Source organism: Macaca fascicularis, chromosome 20, assembly GCF_037993035.2.
Source record: "Macaca fascicularis isolate 582-1 chromosome 20, T2T-MFA8v1.1".
Taxonomy (NCBI): domain Eukaryota; kingdom Metazoa; phylum Chordata; class Mammalia; order Primates; family Cercopithecidae; genus Macaca; species Macaca fascicularis.
This window is the reverse complement of record NC_088394.1, coordinates 14,699,029-14,721,285: the sequence shown is the minus strand read 5'-3', so window position 1 is coordinate 14,721,285 and position 22,257 is coordinate 14,699,029. Positions and strand designations below refer to the sequence as shown.

General features: G+C 45.8%; 1 long non-coding RNA gene across 1 annotated transcript; it reads left to right on the top strand.

Annotated features, from left to right (window-relative positions):
- Positions 1-8,063: 8,063 nt before the first annotated feature.
- Positions 8,064-12,155, top strand: LOC135968706 (uncharacterized). The gene is made up of 3 exons (XR_010583648.1): positions 8,064-8,211; positions 10,915-11,001; positions 11,089-12,155. It is a non-coding gene; the product is annotated as an uncharacterized lncRNA (long non-coding RNA).
- Positions 12,156-22,257: the final 10,102 nt, after the last annotated feature.

The following is a 22,257-nucleotide window of genomic DNA, read 5'->3' as shown; positions in this document are numbered from 1 at the left end:
TGATGAAGCTCAGCTCTAACAGGAAAATAGATGCTGAGCAAATGCCCAGACAAAATTTATGATTGCAAATGGTAAGAAGGGCCGTGAATGATACCAACAGGAGGCGGCAATGTGATTGCTGATAATAAGGTAGATGATGGTGATAACAGCAGCTGCCACAATACACCAGGCACAGTTTTTTTTTGTTTTTTGGGGGGTTTTTTTTGAGATGGAGTCTTACTCTGGCACCCAGGCTGGAGTGCAGTGGCGTGATCTTGGCTCACTGCAACCTCCGCCTCCCAGGTTCAAGTGATTCTCCTGCCTCAGCCTCCCGAGTAGCTGGGATAACAGGCGTGCACCATCATGCCTGGCTAAGTTTTATATATTTAGTATAGACGGGGTTTCACCATGTTGGCCAGGCTGGTTTAAACTCCTGACCTCAGGTGATATGCCAGCCTCAGCCTCCCAAAGTGCTGGGATTAAAGGCATGAGCCACAACGTCCGGCCCTTGCGCAAGGCGCAGTTTTAAGTGCTTTGCATATGTAAACTTATTCACTCCTTGCAACACACATATAAAATACGTATAATATATATGTGTATGTGTGTGTGTGTGTATATATATATCTGCCCTTGATATTGTTACTCTTTTCATTTTACAGATAATGAAACTGAAGCACAGAGCTTAAAAACTTACCCAGGGTCACATAATAAATAGAGAAACTAGGATTTAAGCACAGGCAATCAGGCTCCAGAGCCAGGATCTTATTTTGTCACCCAGCCTGGAGTGCAGTGGCAGAATCATGGCTCACTGCAGCCTGGACCTTCTGGGCTCAGACGATTCTCCCACCTCAGCCCCCTGAATAGCTGGGACCACAGGCACACACAACTACTCCTGGCTAATTATTTTTATTTTTGTTTTCTTGTAGAGACAGGGTCTTGCCTTATTGCCAAGATTGGTCTTGAACTCCTGGGCTCAAGCAACCTCCTTCCTTGGCCTCCTAAAGTGCTGGAGTTATAGGTGTGAGTCACCGTGCCCAGCCCTGGAGCCCATATTTGTAAAGCAGCTCTGCGGGTTAATATCTGCCGCCTTTCACTAGAGAATTACTGGGGGTGGCAGAGGGGAACCACACAACATAAGAGCAAATAAAAGCATAAAATTTAAAAATAGAGATAGCACCATGTGGTATAAGAACAGTATTAGGGGCCGGGCGCGGTGGCTCAAGCCTGTAATCCCAGCACTTTGGGAGGCCGAGGCGGGTGGATCACGAGGTCAGGAGATCGAGACTATCCTGGCTAACATGGTGAAACCCCGTCTCTACTAAAAATACAAAAAACTAGCCGGGCGTGGTGGCGGGCGCCTGTAGTCTCAGCTACTTGGGAGGCTGAGGCGGGAGAATGGCGTGAACCCGGGAGGCGGAGCTTGCAGTGAGCCGAGATCACGCCACTGCACTCCAGCCTGGGAGACACAGCGAGACTCCGTCTCAAAAAAAAAAAAAAGAACAGTATTAGGCTGGGCACAGTGGCTCACGCCTATAATCTCAGCACTTTGGGAGGTTGAGGTGAATGATCACTTGAGGTCAGCAGTTTGAGACCAGCCTGGTCAACATGGCGAAACCCCATCTCTACTAAAAATACAGAAATTAGTCGAGCATGGTGGCAGGTGCCTGTAATCCCAGCTACTCAGGAGGCTGAGGTCATTGCACTCCAGTCTGGGCAACAGTGTGAGACCCCGTCCAGGGAAAAAAAAAAAAAAGAACAGTGTTAGCAATGACTTCTATGTATGTGCTGAACTGATGAAATGTTTTTTATGGCCAGGCACGGTGGCTCACACCTGTAATCCCAGCACTTTGGGCAGATCACAAGGTCAAGAGATTGAGACCATCCTGATCATCCTGGCCAACATGGTGAAACCCTGTCTCTACTAAAAATACAAAAATTAGCTGGGTGTGGTGGCATGGGCCTGTAGTCCCAGCTACTCAGGAGGCTGAGGCAGGAGAATCACTTGAACCCAGGAGGCGGAAGTTGCAGTGAGCAGAGTTCGCGCCACTGTACTCCAGTCTGGTGACAGAGCGAGACTCCGTCTCAAAAATAAGAAACGCTTTTTGCATATACAATTTTATTTAAGCTGAAACTCTAAAATGGGATTATGACAGAGTTGTTAAGTCCTGGCTCCCATCTCCTCTACAGAGATAGGAATTGGAACTCAGGGATTTGCTCCCAGTTACAGTAAGTGTTGTGGAGCAAGGGTGAAAATCCCATTATTCCACCTCCTTCTCTTGTGTGGTAGGCAGACTGGCTCTCCAAACACATGTAGACTCTACTAGCCTCTGGAACCTGTAAGTGATGTTACATGGCAAAAGAGATTTTGCAGGTGTGATTAAAAGTATAGCCTTTAAAATAGGGAGATTATCCTGGATTTTTTTTTGGTGGTTCCAACGTAATCATAGGAGCCCTTAAAAGCAGATAACTTTCTCTGGCTGGAGTCAGACAGATGTGGCAGAAGAAGTCAGAGAGTTCTACTTTTAGTTCTTTAAGGAATCTACCATTTGATCCAGCAATACCACTACTGGGTATCTACCCAGAGGGAAATAAGTCATTATTCGAAAAAGATACTTACACACACATGTTTACAGCAGCACGATTTGCAGCTGCAAAAATATGGAACCAGCCCAAATACCTATCAATCAATGAGTGAATAAGGAAACCGTGGCATATACGATGGAATACTACTCAGCCATAAAAAGGAATGAATTAATGGCATTTGCAGCCACTTGGATGGGATTGGAGACTGTTATTTTAAGTAAAGTAACTCAGGAATGGAAAACCAAACATTGTATGTTCTCACTAGTAAGTGGGAACTAAGCTATGAGGATGCAAAGGCATGGGAATGATACAATGGACTTTGGGGACTCAGAGGGAAAGGGTGGGAAGAGGATGAGGGATAAAACACTACAAATTGGGTGCAGTGTATACTGCTTGGGTGATGGATGCACCAAAATCTCACAATTCACCACTAAAGAACTTACTCATGTAACCAAACACCACTTGTTCCCAAAAAACTTATGGAAATATTTTTTTACAATAAGAAGTCAGAGAGATTCAAAGCATGAGGGGGATTTGTCCTGCTGCTGCAGGAGCGAGCCACATGGGAAGCATGAGAAAGAATGCAGGCTGCCTCTACGAGCAAAGACCAGCCCCCAGCAGGAAAGAGGCACCCCAGTCCAACAACCATAAAGAACTGAATTCAGCCAAGAACTTAATTCACCCTCAGAGCTGGCCCAGCCAACAGATTGATTTTATCCTTGTGAGACTGTAACAGAGGACACAGCTGAGCCATGTGCTATGCATGGACTTCTGACCTCCAGAACTGTGACATAACAAACGGGTGCCATCTTAAGCTGGCGTTGGTGCCACCACACTACAAGAGACTAGCAGGGCTTGGTCTAAAAATATCTCCTCCACTGACATACCACATGGGTTGATATTCCTGCTGTCAGAGGCACACCTTGAAATTAAGGTGTTTTCCTACGAAAAAGTCTTGTTGTTAAGTTCAGACACTGTCTGAGATGAGGTAATGCATTAGCAGCCTATCCGTAATTACCATGCAACCAGAGGAGTTTCCCACCCTGAAATACAGAAGAGCCATGTTTCGGTGCAGAGTCCAGAAGTTCCAAACAGAGGAGGATCCTGCACTGAAAGGGAAGCTCTAGTAAGGAGACAGAAGTGGCAAGGCCTTGAGTAGCATACAAGGGTTAAGGGCTCACTGGCAACAGGAAGGAGAGTGGTCTCCATTATAATTTCATATGGAGCAGCCATAGTCTCACAGTCTCTTGCCTTACTGCCTTTACTTCTGATGTTCCTTGTGTCAAGAATGCCTTTCTTTCAGCTCTTCTTGGGGGTGGCTTCTTCTCATCACGCAGGGTCAGCTCATCAGAAAGGCCTTCCATGACCACCTGGCTAAAGTGATATCCTTCTCCATGACCCTGTCACTCTCTGCGATGGTCTTTGAATTTTCAGGTATTTATAATTCCTGCCCCAAATTTGGCTATAAGCTTCAAGAATACTGGGACCTGGCTTGTTTACTGAAGCATCTCTAGAGCCGCAACAATGGCTAAAACACCACGGACAGTCAGCAAATATTTGCTGAGCAGATGAAAGACTACACGACAAGGTAATGTTTGACAAATGCAATCAAAAACATAAAGCATGAAATTCTATTAGGGTGTAGAGAAGGATGGAAAGGGATTCATTGAAAAGATCAAGGATGCTTGCATGGGAGGCAGAGTGTTTGACCCAGATGGGATTTGTTCCAGGGGAGGGGGAGCTAACACAAGCAAAGGCAAGGTCATGGGACAGTGCAGGGGGTACCCAGGCAGGGGGTGTCAATCCAGTTTGGCCAGAATGAGGATTGCATAGACAGGGTGAATATACTGTGAAGCTCATAAAGCTGAAGGGTTTATCACAGGCTTAGGTACTGCCAAACAAGGGTCTCACGTGGTCAATGTTTCTGTAACATTTGCAAGAATAGGATAGTTCAACCGCAGTCAGTTAAGACTGATCAATATCAGTCCTTTCATCTGACTTCCCTTCCATTTCTCCCATCTTACTCCCTCTGTGTTGAGCAGCATTGGAATTTCTGTAAGCCTTTTTTGGATCTATAACAGCTGAGGGAATTTGAGTTGGGGATACATTTGGTTTGGGTTCAGTGGGATCTATTTATGCAGTTCACAGTCACTTCCTTATAGAGTTAAGTAACTGCTAGCTGGCTTAATGTAGAAATGGTTTCCAGAAATATGCTTACTACTCAGTGGGCCAACGCACCTGGAATTAGGATGTGAAGCCTGCACTGCAGCTTGAATATTTCCAAGTATGTGGGTCATGGAGGAGAAACAAGGTTTGAGATGTACAGAGCCAGAAGTTAATCTGTAGAAAATTATTACCAAAAAATTTGTATATAAAAAAAAAAACTTGATAGAGATTGTGATGGTTAATTTTACGTGTCAACGTGACTGGGCTTCACAGCAAGAGAAGTGCAGGAATGGGCCTATGCTCATGGAATTCAGTGGTCTTACCATCTTCCTTATCCTGCTGAAGCAGCTGGCTTCATAGAATACTGGAACAGCCCTTTGAAGACTCAATTACAGCACCAGCTAAGTAGTAATACCTTGCAGGGCTGGGGCAAGTTTCTCCAAAAGGACGAATATGCTCTGAATTTATATCCAATATATGGTGCTATTTCTCTGCTAGCCAGGATTCAGGGATCCAGGAATCAATGGGGTGGAAATGGGAGTGGAACCCTCACCATCACCCCTAGCGACCCACTAGCAAAATGTTTGCTTCCTGTTCTTGAGACTTTATGCTTTGCTGGCCTAGAGGTCTTAGTTCCAGAGGGAAGAATGCTAGCATCAGAAGACAAAACAATGATTTCATTGAGCTGGAAGTTAAGACTGCTACACTGCCACTTGGGGCTTTTCATGCTTTTGAGTCAACAGGCTAAGAGAGGAAAAGGAAGGAATAGCCAATGATTAGTAATTGTGTAGAGCCAGGATCAAAAACTCAAATGCCCGCAGGGGCCAGGCAATAAAGCAAGTAAATGAAGGTGTTTGCAACGTTAAACTGATGGGCATAGTTTTTACTTAAATAAATGTATGATTTCTTTTAAAAAAAAATACATGGCTTCTTTGGTTTAGCTTTCATTTTCATGGGTACAAGAACGATTTCTTGGCCTTAAGGGATATGATGACTTTGAAAGCACAATGATCCAGGACTATGGATTCTCCGTGTTAGTGCTGGGGACTGGTGGGGACTGTGGTGAACCAGAGAATTATCCAGCGCCAGCTCATGATGCCAGGTGCAAATGGCCTGGTTTTATCAGACCTGATGTCCCAAGAGAAGCCAAACAGCCCAATTTTCATGTGAACTCCTAATTTCTAAACATTGTCAATGCCTTTATTTATTTACTTTAAGAATAATATGTAGCCCAGAAGATATATCTATGAGCCAGATACAGAACCATGTTGGATATAGAATTAATGAGCTCAGTGAAAATAATCAATGAAACTAAAATCATAAAGAGGTTGGTGATGAACATGTGTGTATTTAATATATGCCAAGTACTATTCTAAATGCCTTGCCTAAATAAACTCATGTAGGTTTCATTGCAACCCTATAAAGTTAGATATTATTTCCTTTTTCTAATTGGGGAAACTGAGGCTCAGAGAGGCCCAAGTTCATGTAGCTATAAGAGGTGGAACCAGGATTTACAACAAGCAGTGCAGTTCCAGAGCTTGGATTCTTCCAGAAAAGCCCTCTGGATTCCACACTCAGGAACAGGGGTTATTATCCTAGGGACTGAGGGTGGGTTTCAGGAGGCACATGGAATCCTGAAATTCCATACATGTTTTTATGTGAATACAAGAGTGTGTTTTTCTTGGAAAGGAAGCTTTCATAAAGTTCTCAAAGTGAGGCCAAGTGCAGTGACTCATGCCTATAATCCCAGCACTTTAGGAGGTCGAGGCAGGAGGACTCCTTGGAGCCTGGAGTTCAACACCAACCTGGGCAACACAGCAAGAACCCATTTCTACAAAAAAGTTTTTAAAAAATTAGCCAGACATGGTGGCACATGCCTGTTGTCCCAGCTATTTAGGAGGCTGAGAAAGGAGGATCGCTTGAGCCCGGGAGTTTGAAGAGGTTGCGGTGAGCTGTGATCACTCAGGGCACTCTAGCTTGGGAGAAAGAGAGAGACCCTGTCTCAAAAAAAAAAAAAAAAAAAAAATATATATATATATATATACACACACACACACACACACACACATATATAGGTACTGTAGTCAATTCTCTTATGGTTGCAAGGGACACAAAACTCATGCCTTAGAGGTTTCACACAAACAAACACAATTTACATTTCATATAATCAAAAAGCTCAACAATTCAGACACAACTGGATTCCAGGGCTCAAGGAATAAAATCACAACTCTGTCTCCATCCATCTCTTGTTCCAGTTTTTGCTGCAGGCCATTCTCCAATTCTTTCTGCTGTTAAGAAGACTGCAGCAATTTGGGCCCACTATCAAGCTAGGTTCTATTTGAAAGGAATATGATTACATCTCAGAAATGCTTGTAAAAGTCTTCTTGCATCTCACTAGCCCAAACTAAATGACATACTCAGAGTTAAACCAATTGCTTATGATCAAGGGAATGTAATGATCTTATTGGCCAATTCTGAATCACATGTTCACATCTGGAGCCAATCAATACCATCCCAACCACCACATGGCTGGGAATAGGTCAGAGAGTCTTTTTGTTTGTTTGTTTTGAGGCAGAGTTTCACTCTTGTTGCCCAGGCTGGAGTGCAGTGGTGAGATCTCAGCTCACTGCAACCTCCACCTCCTGGGTTCAAGCAATTCTCCTGCCTCAGCCTCCTGACGACCTGGGATTATGGGCATGCGCCACCAGGCTTGGCTAATTTTTGTATTTTTAGTAGAGACAGGGTTTCTCCATGTTGGTCAGGCTGGTCTCGAACTCCTGACCTCAGGTGATCCACCCACCTCAGCCTCCCAAAGTGTTGGGATTACAGGTGTAAGCCACGGCGCCTGGCCTAGGTCAGAGTCCTTTAAGGGAAGTATGACAGGACCACAGATATCCATCATAGATAGTTACTGATGGAGGGTTATCTACTATGCCTTGGAGAATTGAGTGGGACCCACCTAAAAAAAAAAAAATCATGTTTAAAACCACTGCAAAAGTTGCAAGTTCCATGTCATTTTTTTTTTTTTTTTCTGTGACTGGGAGGAGCCTTATTCCAGGATCTTCTAGGAGTTATTGGTCAGATGGTGACTTGACTGCTGCTCCCTAAATAGAGCTTTCACATCCGAGATGACTCTTCTAACTTTCTGCAGAGCTCCCACATCTGTTCCTTCATTTGATCTAAATTTAACAGCGTTCCTATGAGTCAGAGAAGTGAAGTAACTTGCTTACAGTCACACAGCCAAGCCAAACTTCCTGCCTCCCAGCTTACAAACAGAGGAGTGGGTCCACCCATCTTGATCCTGGGGTACTGACAAGAAATATTCTGGAGAAGTTAGATAGGGTAGATGCAGAAGTAGAGGCAATTAAACATGAAGGATTGGGAAGGCAAAAGATGAACCAGCCAGCTGTAGTCTCTGGATGCATAAATGGAGAAGACCCGGAGAGGAAAACAGATGTTCTCTGTGTTTACCTGTAAGCACAGGTAAGTACAGAACCTTCTGGGAGAGCCCACTGATTTTGGTGGCAACAGCCTTCGTCAAGTGAAGATGGGAGGGAGTGAGCCTGCATCTTTAAGGATCACACAATCTCATTTTAATTATTAACTCACTGCATTATTAACGGACCAGCTGTGTGCGGCAGAAAACCAAGGGTCAGAACTCCAGGCCAACGATCCATTCCTGGTGCCACCTCCAGCCCAGTGGTCTCCAACGCTTCTCAGGACCCTTTCAGAACTTGACGAATGACAGCGAGACTTCCTTCCAGAAAAGTGCACGATTTGTCTGCAGTTTCAGGATTTGGCTAGGAATACGGTTGCAGGTATTTCCTGCTAGTGTCTTGAGGGGCTTTCCACATCCGGTCTCATGTAGTCCCAGGTCCCTTATATTTCTTGGTCCCTTTCTGAGTAATGATAACTCCTAAAGGTGGATGCAGGGAGAGGAGGAAGGGGAAGAGATGAGGAGGTAGGACTTAGCAGCACAGGCCTGAGTTATTTGGGGAAGAGAGGAAAATAAAGTTCTGTTTGCTGAATTGCCTTTCACAAGGCACTGGTCAAACAGACCTCTAAGTGGACAGTCACATGGACGAATGTGCATGCATGTGTGCATTCGTTTCCAAACTTTAGCCATGCAAAAACCACCTCCAAGCCTTTTGTTTCATTTCACTTGCATTGTGACTGTTTCCCTTTAAAGCAATACACTTGAATTTCTTTCCAAGGGAAACTTTGTATTACTACCAGACCTGTAGAGCTTCAAATGTTATTTGAAAGGGATTAAACACTCCGAAAACCAAACAATAGTATTAAATCCTAGCTAGCCTCCATAACTGTCCTTCACTCTGAGCCCCAAGATGTACTTTCTATTTAAACAAAAAAAGGAGGCAGGGTGTGGGGAGTGTGGAGGTGTTGGGGGATGAGAATAGCAAGGAAAAGAGATGTTAGACACTGAACTGAGACTTTATTTTGTATTTTTTTTGAGATGGAGTCTTGCCCTGTCACCCAGGCTGGAGTGCAGTGGCACGATCTCGGCTCACTGCAACCTCCGCCTTCCAGGTTCAAGCAATTCTCCTGCCTCAGCCTCCTGAGTAGCTGGGATTACAGGCGCCCACCACCAAGCCCAGCTAATTTTTTTTTTTTTTCTATTTTAGTAGAGACAGGGTTTCACCATGTTGGCCAGGCTGGTCTCGAACTCCTAACCTCAGGTGATCCACCTGCCTTGGCCTCCCAAAGTGTTGGGATTACAGGCGTGAGCCACTGTGCCTGGCTTTTTTTTTTTTTTTTTCTTTTTGAGACAGAGTCTCACCATGTTGCCCATGTTGGAGCGCAGTGGTGCGATCACGGCTCACTGTAGCCTCCACCTCCCAGGTTCAAGCAATTCTCCTGCCTCAGCCTCCCAGGTAGCTGGGACTGTAGGCGTGTGCCACCATGCCCAGCTTATTATTATTATTATTTTTAATTTGTAGAGACAAGGTCTCACTATGTTGCCCGGGTTGGTTTCAAACTCCTGGCCTCAAGTGATCCTTCCGTCCCAGCCTCCCCCAAAGTGCTGGGATTACAGGTGTGAGCCACCTCGCCCAGCACTGAGACTTTTGCTATTATCAGGACTGAAATGATTGCAAGAAGATTGTCACTTTCTCACCAAATGCTTCACTCTTACTTCATTCTCCACGCAATTGGGAAACACCATGATTTATTTAACAAATATTTATTCAGTTGCCTACTAAGCGTTCTTGGCCCTAGGGGAGAGGAGGGAGGGCATGGGGAATAGACATGGGTCCTGCCCTTGTGGAGGGAATATTTTCACGGTGGAGACAGACAAACAACTAAGCGAAAAATAAAATAATTTCAAACGGGGTTGAGTACTATTTTAAAAACTAACAAGAGTTTACAATAGTGAGTTGTTGAGGCATGGGAGGTGCGAGGGTGGACTTCACATGCTGGAGGGAGGAGCAGGAGGTAATTTGGTCCTCCAGTGAGTGAGACCGGCGTTTCCAATAGAAAAGTCATGTTCAGGGTCGGATTCTTAAGCAGTGGGAAAGTGGTTAGCAGCTGTAACTCGATATCCCAGGCATAATCTGAAGGACACTACCGAGACCTGCTCTTTGCCCCTGATTCAATCAGAAAGCAAAGCAGATGTTGTATTAATAGTTTTCCAGTCCAATGGCCAAGAGAAAACAAAATATGTCATACATGTGGTTGTATTTAAAGGCAACATTACAACACATGTTCAACAAACGTTCGCTGTTGCTGGAGCAAGGGATTCCATTCGTAATTGCAGCTGAGTTAATCTAATTAACTGCAAATGAAGACGCCTGTTTTCTTTTTTTTTTTTTTTTTTTTTTTTTGAGACGGAGTCTCGCTCTGTCGCCCAGGCTGGAGTGCAGTGGCGCGATCTCGGCTCACTGCAAGCTCCGCCTCCCGGGTTCACGCCATTCTCCTGCCTCAGCCTCCCGAGTAGCTGGGACTACAGGGCCCACAACCGCGCCCGGCTAATTTTTTGTATTTTTAGTAGAGACGGGGTTTCACTGTGGTCTCGATCTCCTGACCTTGTGATCCGCCCGCCTCGGCCTCCCAAAGCGCTGGGATTACAGGCGTGAGCCACCGCGCCCGGCCGACGCCTCTTTTCAAGCGCAGCCAAAACCGTCAGGGTACACAGTATTTACAATGTTTCCCCTCTTCTTTCCTTGCAAGGCCGCAACCTGCCATGCTGTTCTTAAGTGCCCAAGTGCCGGTGACAAGAGGGTTTCCCTTTGCCATCTGGACCTGATTGCCTTAGAGGTAAAGGTTCAATACCCTTAAGAAGTTAGATTCTAAAAAATTATAAATTGGTACCACTGCTTTTGATTGCAATTGATTAATTTCCAGATGGAGATTGCACAATCCGTGAAGACACACAACGCTCTCCGAAGTCACTGCTCCATGCTGTGCCCCTCATCCCTGCCTGGGAGCTCGGTATCTCTACCCCCCACCTTACTAACCAGCACCTCTGCCTTCACTCAGAGCGCTCAGGACATGGGTGTAAGCCACTCAGAAACAGTTCTTGAATCTCAGGTTCAATACTGGCCTCCTAAATCCTAGCGACTCCCAGAGGAGTGAGAGGTGGGAGGTGGCAAGGATGAAAGGCTGATTTTAGCTCTGCATTTGGGGCCTCTTGAATCATCTTTGTTTGATGGGAAACTGGGAAGACTGGGGGAGGATAATGGATTAAGCTCATTCCATTGAAAAGAGCTCACTCAGATATCAGGAAAAAGCCAGATGATAATACTAGATTTACAAACCACAGGCGGTTTGCCTTCTCATCCCCTACAGGCTGAAAGTTCCAGGGTCATGACATTTTAGGCTCCTTGAGGCAGAGGGATTAGAGTATAGGCTTATGGACCCAGGCAGCCCTGGGTTCAAATCCCAGCTGTACCATTTACTGCGTGTTAAACGCTCATACATTGCTTAACCCCTTGAGCTTCAGTTTTCTTATCTGGGAAACGGGTATGACACCAGCTGCTTCTCAGAGTTGTCCTGAGGATGGGAGATGATGCCTATAAAAATGTCAAGGTCAGCCGGGCACGGTGGCTCATGCCTGTAATCCCAGCACTTTGGGAGGCCGAGGTGGGCAGATCATGAGGTCAGGAGATCGAGACCATCCTGGCTAACACAGTGAAACTCCATCTCTACTAAAAATACAAAAAAATTAGCCGGACATGGTGGCACATGCCTGTAGTCCCAGTTACTCTGGAAGCTGAGGCAGGAGAATTGCTTGAACCCAGGAGGCAGAGGTTGCAGTGAGCTGAGATTGCACGACTGCACTCCAGCCTGGATGACAGAGGGAGACTCCGTCTCAAAAAAAATGTCAAGGTTGTTGCCTGCCCTATAGTCGGCACCTGCGTTCAGCAAATAATAAGTTCTCACTGCCACCCTCACCTTCTCCAGATTTTCACTTTTCCCTCCTACTTTCCTCTGGAGGCTGCCTGCACTCTAAGCCATCTCTATGATGTCATCTAACCCAGATCTTTCCAATTCTTCCTAAGACCAGACGTTTTTCAGAGGCAATGCTGGGTGACAGCCATCAGTCCAAGCTGTAGCCAAGGAAAGTGCTCTATCCCTGTCCAAGGGTAATTCCCAAGTGGGTTCCCTGTAACAGTAACGAATGCCCATGAGCATTCCTTGCAAGAATTATTATTATTATTTTTGAGACGGAGTCTCACTCTGTTGCTTAGACTGGAATCCAGTGGCATGATCTTGGCTCACTGCAACCTCCACCTTCTGGGTTCAAGCGATTCTTCTGCCTCAGCCCCCCGAGTAGTTGGGATTACAGGCGCCTACCACCACGCCCAGCTAATTTTTGTATTTTTAGTAGAGACAGGGTTTCACCATGTTGGCCAGGCTGACCTCAAGTGATCCGCCCGCCTCAGCCTCCCAAAGTGCTGGGATTATAGGCGTGAGCCACCATACCCAGCAATAATAATTTTATTTTAAAAGGAATTCTGTGGTCATATTAATTTAGGAAATACTTAGAGATTCACAGTGCACATTAGCATATTAAGGGTTCTGAGAAATCCTTTTAGCAAATAAACCCATTTAGCTTTGTTTATGCTAACTTTCCCATTTGATCTGACCTGGTCACATCCTGTTATCCCTCCTCTTTTCTCGGAGTGCTTTCCTTTAACTCCTCTCAATTCATCCTCCCAAAACCCTCTCACCCAGTTTCACAGATGTGGAAATGGGGTTCAGAGAGGTGAAGTGACTTTCCCGTGATGACTCAGCTGGGTAGCACCAGAACCAGCTGCTTTCTTCCGGAGTGCAAGGCTCTTTTCTCTACATCTGGAAGAAACAGCCGAATACATCCCTTTCTGGTTAAACAACCATAGAATCTATCAATCATTGCCTGGGCTCCTGGGATGACATCGCCCAACAATTTCATTTTCTCAACAATGGGAAAACCAGAAAAGGGAAGTGAGTTTTCCAAAAGTGACAGAAACAGGGGTGGCAGAGCCAGAACTGGGACCCAGGCCAGGCCATCTTCACCCTATGCCTGGGGCCTACCTGTCTGGCTCAAACCCCTCAGTCATCTTCATTACAGTTTTCTTCCTTCCAATACTAGAATATTTTGTCCAATAGATCTTTCTGTGATAACAGAAATGTTCTATAGCTGTGCTATCCAATACGGCAACCACTAACTACATGTGGCTATTGGTCTCTTGAGATGTATCTAGTGCAAATAGGAAGTAAATGTTTAATGCTATTTAATTTTACTTAATTTACACTTGAATGGCCACACATGGCTAATGCCTACCATATTGGACAAGGCAACTCTAGAGGTCAGAAATCAAGGCCAGGCACAGTGACTCATGCCTATAATCCCAGCATTTTGGGAGGCTGAGGCAGGAGGATTGCCTGAGCCCAGGAGTTCAAGACAAGCCTAGGCAACATAGGGAGACCTCATCTGTATAAAAGTAGCCGGGCATGGTGGCACGCACCTGTAATCCCAGCACTGTGGGAGGCTAAGGTGGGAGGATGAATTGAGCCCAGGAGTTCAAGACCAGCCTGGGCAACATGGCAAATCCCTATCTCTATAAAAAATTAAAAAATTATGGTAGCCTGAGCCTGTGGTCCCAGCTACTCGGGAAACTGAAGCAGGGGGATTGCTTGAAGTTGAGACTGCAGTGAGCCATGATCCCGCCACTGCACCCCAGCCTGGGTTGACAGAGCAAGACCCTGTCTCAAAAAAGAAAAATAAATCATATCATATCAAGTCTACTGAGATCCACTCAGTGTAACTATCATATGAATAGAAGATCCTTATAAGAACCGTTGAGGCTAAACTGCCTGGACCTTGTTGGGGGCTAAATTCCCTTTCATCAGGGCACAACCCGAGATGTCTTTGCTCAAAGCTATTTCTTCCTTCCCTGGCAGCATCCTACCCAGCTTCTAATCTAAGCTCAAACACACCCTCCTTCAGGAAGATTTGCTGTTCTACCTTCTCCCCACCAAGCAGAGTGAAGGGATTCTTCTTTGGAACTCCCACTCTCCTTTATTTATCTCCAGATGGATGAAAAAGGAAGAAGGTTTCTGTTTTGCTAAAAGCCCTCTGGTGAGCAAGTGGATGAAAGAGGAGAGAGTTTGCCTGGGGCGGGGGTGGAAGGGGTAGTTGTGGCAGGGGCATATCCTAGGTAGCTTGAGAGAGATAAAGAAGATGTAATTAGAGAAGAGGGGTGGTAGGTGATTTAACCTTCTCCTGTATCTGCCTTACAACATCTTTAGTGAAAGTAGACATTACAAACCACAGTGACATGTGGATAAAACTCACGATGTTGGGGGAGAAGAACAAATCATATGCTTCACAATAAAAACACTTAATATCCTAGGAACAGAAGGGAACTTCCTCAACCAGATAAAGGGCATCTATGAAAAACCCAGAGCTAACATCACACTTAATCGTGAAAGACTGAAAGCTTTCCCCTTAAAATCAGAAATGAGAAAAGGATGTCTACTACTGCCACTGCTGTTCAACATTGTTCTGGAAAATTCTAGGCAGAACAAGTAGGCAAGAGAAAAGAAGAGGTATCCAAATCAGAAAGGAAGAAATAAAACTGTCTCTGTTTGACAGTTGTCACAATCTTGTACATAGAAGATTAGGAAGAAGCTACCAAAAATTACTTGAATGACTCAACAAGTTTAGTATGGTTGCAGGATACAAGATCAATATGCAAAAACCAGCTGTAGTTCTTCTATATGTTGACAAGAAGAAAATTTAGAATGAAATTAAGAAAAATCCATTTACAAGAGCATCAAAAAGAATAAAAAACAAGGCCAGGCATGGTGGCTCATGCCAGTAATCCCAGCACTATGGGAGGATGAGGAGGGAGGATCACTTGAGCCCAGGAGTTTGAGACCACCTGGGCAATATGGCAAGAATCCATCTCTACCAAAAATTTTAAAAAATCAGCCAGGTGTAGTGGCCATGCCTGCAGTCCTAGTTACTCAGGAGGTTGAGGTGGGAGGACCACTTGAACTCAGGAGTTTGAGGCTGCAGTGAGCTATGATCTGGTCACTGTACTCCAGCCTGGGTGTCAGACAGATCCTGTCTCTAAATGAAAATAAATAAACAAGCAAATAAATTTAAAAAAATATTTCAAAAAAGAATGAAATAGTTAGGAATACATTTAACCAAAGAAGTCTGAGGCTTTTTACACTGCAAAACTATATAACATTGTTGAAAGAAACTAAAGAAGACCTAAATAAATGGAAAGACATCCCATGTTTATAGATGGAAAATTTAATATTAAGATAGCAGGCCGGGCGCGGTGGTTCACGCCTGTAATCCCAGCACTTTGGGAGGCCGAGACGGGTGGATCATGAGGTCAGGAGATGGAGACCATCCTGGCTCACACGGTGAAACCCCGTCTCTACTAAAAATACAAAAAATTAGCTGGGCGTGGTGGCGGGCGCCTGTAGTGCCAGCTATTCGGGAGGCTGAGGCAGCAGAATGGTGTGAACCCGGGAGGCGGAGCTTGCAGTGAGCCAAGATCCTGCCACTGCACTCCAGCCTGGGCGACAAAGCGAGACTCTGTCTCGAAAAAAAAAAAAAGATAGCAAAACTTTTCAAATTGATCTACAGATTCAATGCCATCCATCCTTTCAAAATACTAGCCAACTTTTTTGCAGAAATTAACAAACCAGTCCTAAAATTCATATGGAAATTCAAGAGAATCAGAACAGTTAATCTTTAAAAAGAACAAAGTTGGAGGGCTCATACTTCCTGAGCACTAAAACTTAGTACAAAGCTATAGTAAGCAGATAGTATGGAATTGACGTAAGGACAGACATATAGATCACTGTACTAGGCTTGACGGTCCAGAAATAGACCTTCACATTTTGGATCAATTGATTTTCTACAAGGGAGCCAACACAATTCAGTCTTAAAAATGGTGGTAGAACAACAAAGTAGCTACATTCAAAGAATGAAGTGAACCCCTTAACTCACGCGGTAAACAAAAACTAATTCAAAATGAGGCCGGCGCGGTGGCTCAGGCCTGTAATCCCGGCACTGTGGGAGGCTGAGGCGGGGGGATCACGAGGTCAGGAGATCGAGACCATCCTGGCTCACACGGTGAAACCCCGTCTCTACTAAAAATACAAAAAATTAGCCGGGCGAGGTGGCGGGCGCCTGTAGTCCCAGCTACTCGGGAGGCTGAGGCAGGAGAATGGCGTGAACCTGGGAGGCGGAGCTTGCAGTGAGCCGAGATAGCGCCACTGCACTCCAGCCTGGGCGACAGAGCGAGACTCCGTCTCAAAAAAAAAAAAAAAAAATAGATTTAGCTCTTTTAAATAGATCCACAGTGGCTATATTCATAAAGTTAAAAATTGGAAATAGCCTTAATGTCCACCTATAGGATATTGGTTTAAAATGTGATAAGACTTGGCCGGGCGTGGTAGCTCACACCTGTAATCCCAGCACGTTGGGAGCCCAAGGCGGACGGATCACGAGGTCAGGAGATTGAGACCATCCTGGCTAACGCGGTGAAACCTCGTCTCTACTAAAAATACCAAAAAATTAGCCAGGCGTGGTGGCGGGAGCCTGTAGTCCCAGCTACTCGGGAGGCTGAGGCAGAATGGTGCGAGCCTGGGAGGCGAAGTTTGCAGTGAGCCGAGATGGGGCCACTGCACTCCAACCTGGGTGACAGAGCAAGACTCCATCTCAAAAAAACAAACAAACAAACAAAAAAACTAATTCAAAATGGATCAAAGACCTAAATGCAAGCATTAAAACTATAAAACTCTTGGAAGAAAACATATGAGGAAATCTTCATGACCTTCGATTACTCAATGGATTCCCAGATATGATACCCAAAGTATAAGCAACAAAAGAAAAAATAGAAATATTGGACTTTATTTTTTTAAGAGATGGGGTCTTATTATGTTGCCCAGGCTGGACTTGAAATCCTAGGCTAAAGTGATCCTCCTACCTCAGCCTCCTGAGTAGCTGGGACTGAAAACGTGTACCGCCATGCCCAGCTAAATTTCAAAACGGAAAACTTTTGCACTTCAAAGACATTAAAGTGAAGACAACCCGCAGAATGAGACAAAATTTTCACAAATTGTATATCTGATAAGAGACTTGTGCCTAGAATCAATAAAGAATGATTACCACTCAATAATGAAAAGACAAATAACCCAGTTAAAAATAGGCAAAGGATCTGAATAGACATTTCTCCAAAGAAGATAAACAAATGGCCGATAAACACATGAAAAGATGCTCAACGTCATCTGCCATCGGGGAAAAGCAAATCAAAACCATAATGAGACACCACTTCACACCCACTAGGGTGGCTATAATAAAAAAGACAGATCGTAATAACTGTTGGCAAGGATGTCGTGAAATTCGAACCATCATCACACATTGCTGGTGGGAATGTAAAGTAGCACAGAGCTTTGAAAAACTGTTTGGCAGTTTCTCAAAAACTTAGAGTTACCATATGACTCAGCAACTTCCCTCATAGGTATATAGAAGAGAAATGAAAACATATGTCCACACAAAAACTTGTACATGAATGTTCATAGTCGTATTATTCATAATAGCCAAGAGCGGAAACCACCCAAATGGTCAACTGATGAATGAATAAATAAAATGTGCTGTATACATACAATGAAACACTCTTTGTCAATAATGAAGACCTGATCCCTGCTGCAACATGGAGGAACCTAAAAGCATTATGGTAAGTGAAGGAAGTCAGATTCAAAGGTCCGTGATTCCATTATAAATGGCATTCCATCTGTGGAATTCCATATATGGAATGTCTAGAATAGGAACACTTCCTTTCTATAGAGACAGAAAGGAAATTAGGAGTTGCCAAGAGAGGATGGGGAGACTGGTGGGTGATGGCTAAGAAGGTGGCCGTGTTTCTTTTTGGGGTAATGAAAATGTTCTGAAATTGATTGTAGTGATGGAGGTACAACTCTGAATATACGGAAAGCCACTGACTTGTACATTTTAAATTGGTGACTTGTATGGTATACGAATTACATCTCAATAATGCTGGTTTTCTTTTCTTTCTTTCTTTATTTTAATAGACAGGGTCTTACTCTATTGCCCACGCCGGAGTGCAGTAGTGCAATCATAGCTCACTGCAACCTTGAACTCTTGGGCTCAAGCAATTCTCCCACCTCAGCCTCCCAAGTAGCTGAGACTATAGGCATTTGCCACCATGTCCAGCTAATTTTCTTTATTTTTTGTAGAGACGAGGTCTTGCTATGTTGCCCAGGCTGGTCTCAAACTCTTTGGCTCAAGTAATCCTCCTGCCTTGGCCTCCCAAATTGCTGGAATTAGAGGCATGAGCCATCACACCCAGCTAAAAAAGCTCTTAAAAAAAAAAGTTGCATACGGATACATACAACATAGGATTTATATGAGAATATTGAAATATGCAAACAATACTATTATTTAGAACACATACAAGTGCAGCGAAGGCATAAAGACACGCATGTGGATTATAAAGGCACAATTTTAGGGCGGTAAATACAAGCCCAGGAGGGGATGGTTAGTTAGTTCATGGAGAGACACAGGCTGCTTCAACTATAATTGTAACATTTCTTTTTTTTTTTTTTTTGAGACAGATTCTCACTCTGTTGCCCAGGTTGGAGTGCGGTGGTGTGATCTTGGCTCACTGCAACCTCTGCCTCCTAGTCAAGTGATTCTGTGCCTCACCCTCCTGAGTAGCCATGATTATAGGCGCATGCTACCACAACCAGCTAATTTTTGTATTTTTTTTTTTCTTTTGAGACAAGTTTTGCTTGTTACCCAGGTTGGAGTGTAATGATGCAATCTCGGCTCGCTGCAACCTCCGCCTCCCGGCTTCAAGTATTTCTCCTACCTCAGCCTCCCAAGTAGCTGGGATTACAGGCATGCGCCACCACGCCCAGCTAATTTTTTGTATTTGGTAGAGACGAGGTTTCATCATGTTGGTTAGGCTGGTCTCGAACTCCTGACCTCAGGTGATCCACCTGCTTCAGCCTCCTAAAGTACTGGGATTACAGGCGTGAGCCACCACACCTGGCTAATTTTTGTATTTTTAGTAGAGATGAGGTTTCACCATGTTGGCCAGGCTGGTCTCCAACTCCTGATCTCAAGCGACCCACCCACCTCAGCCTCTCAAAGTGCTGGGATTACAGGTGTGAGCCACCACACCCAGCTGTAACATTTCATTCTTAAGCTTGGCAATGGAACATGATCATATCCCACATACCTTTTCTGTTTGCTTGAAATTCTTCGTGAAATAATTTCCCAGGCATTTTCCAATGCTGCAGAAACTGGACATGTGTATTTGATGGATCGGTTGGGGGACTGGCCTAGGGGGGCCCTGGACTGGAAGAGCTGGTCCTTTTCAGGTTCCACACATTCAATAAACATTTCCTGTATCGAATCCAGCAATCTCTGGGACCATCTCCGGATCGTTCTTTCCCATAGTCGGTGTTCTGCAGGTAACAGTCCAGGCTTTGCAACCATCCAGACAGCTCTGATTTGAGTGCCCACTCTGCCCTCATTACCAGCATGGCCTCTCGCCAATTACTTAATGCCTCTGGGCTTTACTTTCCCATCTGCTAAATGGGAATCATACCACCTACTCCTTGAAACTAGTGATGATGGAAGGCAGAAGCCCTTGCAAGGTGCCTGGCTTCCCCTGCCCGCTGAGGATGAGGCTGTCACTCTCTGCTGAATCTTTCTGGGTGATGCAGGTTGTACTGGACCCTACATTCCTTCGCACGGTGTATGATCAGCCATCAATCAATACTCCCTGAGTAGAACTGACTTTAAGAGCCTCAACTTCCTTCCTCCCTTTCTTACTGCTTTGAAAAGTCAAGGGAACCAAAGGCTTCTGAAGAGAGCTCCCTTCGTTACTTTAAAAAACAAAGAAATATAGAAATAAGCTGGCTCTGTCATTCTCCGTGGATCGTTTTTGTATTCCCAGCTGTTGTTCATCAGTTTCTGGAGGCTCACAGGGCAGCGCCAGCCTCCAGGGGCCAAGGAATGGGATGATGGTGTGTGAGGATCTGGATGTAGCCTTTCTCTTGCCAGTCATGCAGGCTCCTTCAGCCCTTCCTGGAGCACAGAGAGTTGGATGCCCTGGCCCAGGCCCTTGGCAGTGAGATTTAGTCCCTGCTGATTGCAGCCCGGCACCTGGGGGAGAACCGGGCCTCAGAAACTGAGCCTGAGATCCAGGTGGACAGGCAGGAGCTGGGTCTATGCTGACCAGGGTAGATGGAAATGCTGGCTGCCCAGAGGAGCTTCTGGAGAAAGCTGTCATGCAGGTAATTCCAGTGACTGAACAGAACCCAGGAAGTGCATCCTCTGAGTTTTAGGCCCGGAAGCTTCCTCCTCCAAATGTCAGTTGCAGCACAGAGCTCAGCACTTGGCCATTCCTTCACTCCCTCTGGGACTTGGCTGGTTTGTTTTGGGAGGGTTGCAGTCCCTGTGTCTGGCTCAGGTCTCAAAGTCATCCAAAGTCTTTGTGGCCAATGGGAAAGGGAGCAGGGAGACAGAGCCCCATGGGGCCCCGTGGGCTGTGTCCTGGCCAGTGGGGGAGAGCCTGATCATGGTGCTCCTGAATGGCCCCAAAGGAGTTCAGAGCACAGGCCTTCTTTACGCCACTTCCACCCGACCCACAGTAACCCCACCGTGACTCCCTGGGGTTGCAACTTAGCCGAAAAGCGATACATCATTCTAGCTTCACCCGTGGACCTTTGGGATCCCTTGAGGCCCCATCTGTTCAGTGCCTGACCCTGATAAACCTGTGGTCCTTCTGGCCTAGGGCTTGGCATCATGGAACAGGATGGGCAGCTTTGGGAACCAAGGGAAAAGTGACAGTCCATTCTCTCCACCCCGGTTATTTGTCTGCGGTCCAGCTAGGCCATTCTCCCATCCACTGGATGAAGGTCCTACAGAAATCAAGGTCCGGGGCTGCCACCAAGCCTTCTGGCTTCTCCAAGGGGCAGCTGGGTCTCATGGCTTGCTGTCCACAGCCCCTGCCTGCCTCCCACCAATCCTCCATTCTGCTGCCAAAACCACCCAACCAACCCTCAAATGGAACTGTGTCACAAACCTGCATTACGGACCCTGCTGGGCTCTCCTCCACAGACTGGAGGCCCACAGATGGGTTTTTGCTCGTCCTGCATTGAGATTTTTAAAAATCTGGAAGTTGCCCAGCTTCCCTTGAAACACCAGTTGGCTGGTGCTAGTGCAAGGCCTCCTTAGGCAGGTATTTAGGGAGCAGTCCTCACCATTCCCTGTTGTCTCACATCCAGCCTCCTTCCCTCATGAAATGCAATGTCTGGTGCCTGCATACTTTTGAGTTTCCCCTGTCTAGTCTCCAGGCAAAGGCTATTGTAGCATGGCTGGGAGGGAAGGAACAAGGAAAGAAGTGTAGAGGAAGGAAGGAAGGAAGGAAGGAAGGAAGGAAGGAAGGGAGGGAGGGAGGGAGGGAGGGAAGGGAGGGAGGGAGGGAGGGAGGAAGGAAGGAAGGAAGGAAGGAAGGAAGGAAGGAAGGAAGGAAGGAAGGAAGGAAGGAAGGAAGGAAGGAAGGAAGGGGGGCTCAAGCAATGGTCTTCCCTGCCCGGACCTCCATGCATGTTCTGCAGAGCGGGCTGGGAAACGTCTCTGTCGGGGAACCCGCCATTGCACTGCTGTGGCTCTGGGAGCTGCAAACTGCTTGGGGGCTGTTCTCTGATTTCCCAACCACGGCAGGGAAGAGCACTGTGAGTGTGCGGGGGTGGAGGGTGGAGAGAGACAAGAAAGCAGGAGCAGAGGGAAGTGGAAGGGGCAGAGGCGTGCTGCTTAGCAACCGCGGAAGAAAATTTAGAGAAGTGACAGGACCATTTCTCCCAGTGCCTGAAAGGGAGGATTAAAAAGAAAAAAACAAAAAACTCGTCACACGCCTACACTTGTTCATCTTGTTGTGGCGGCTCTTGGAGTGTTGGCTGGAATTCACAGGGCTCCTCTGCAAGGGAGGGCCATTGTGGAGGATGCCTGGCCAGCTACGTGTGATG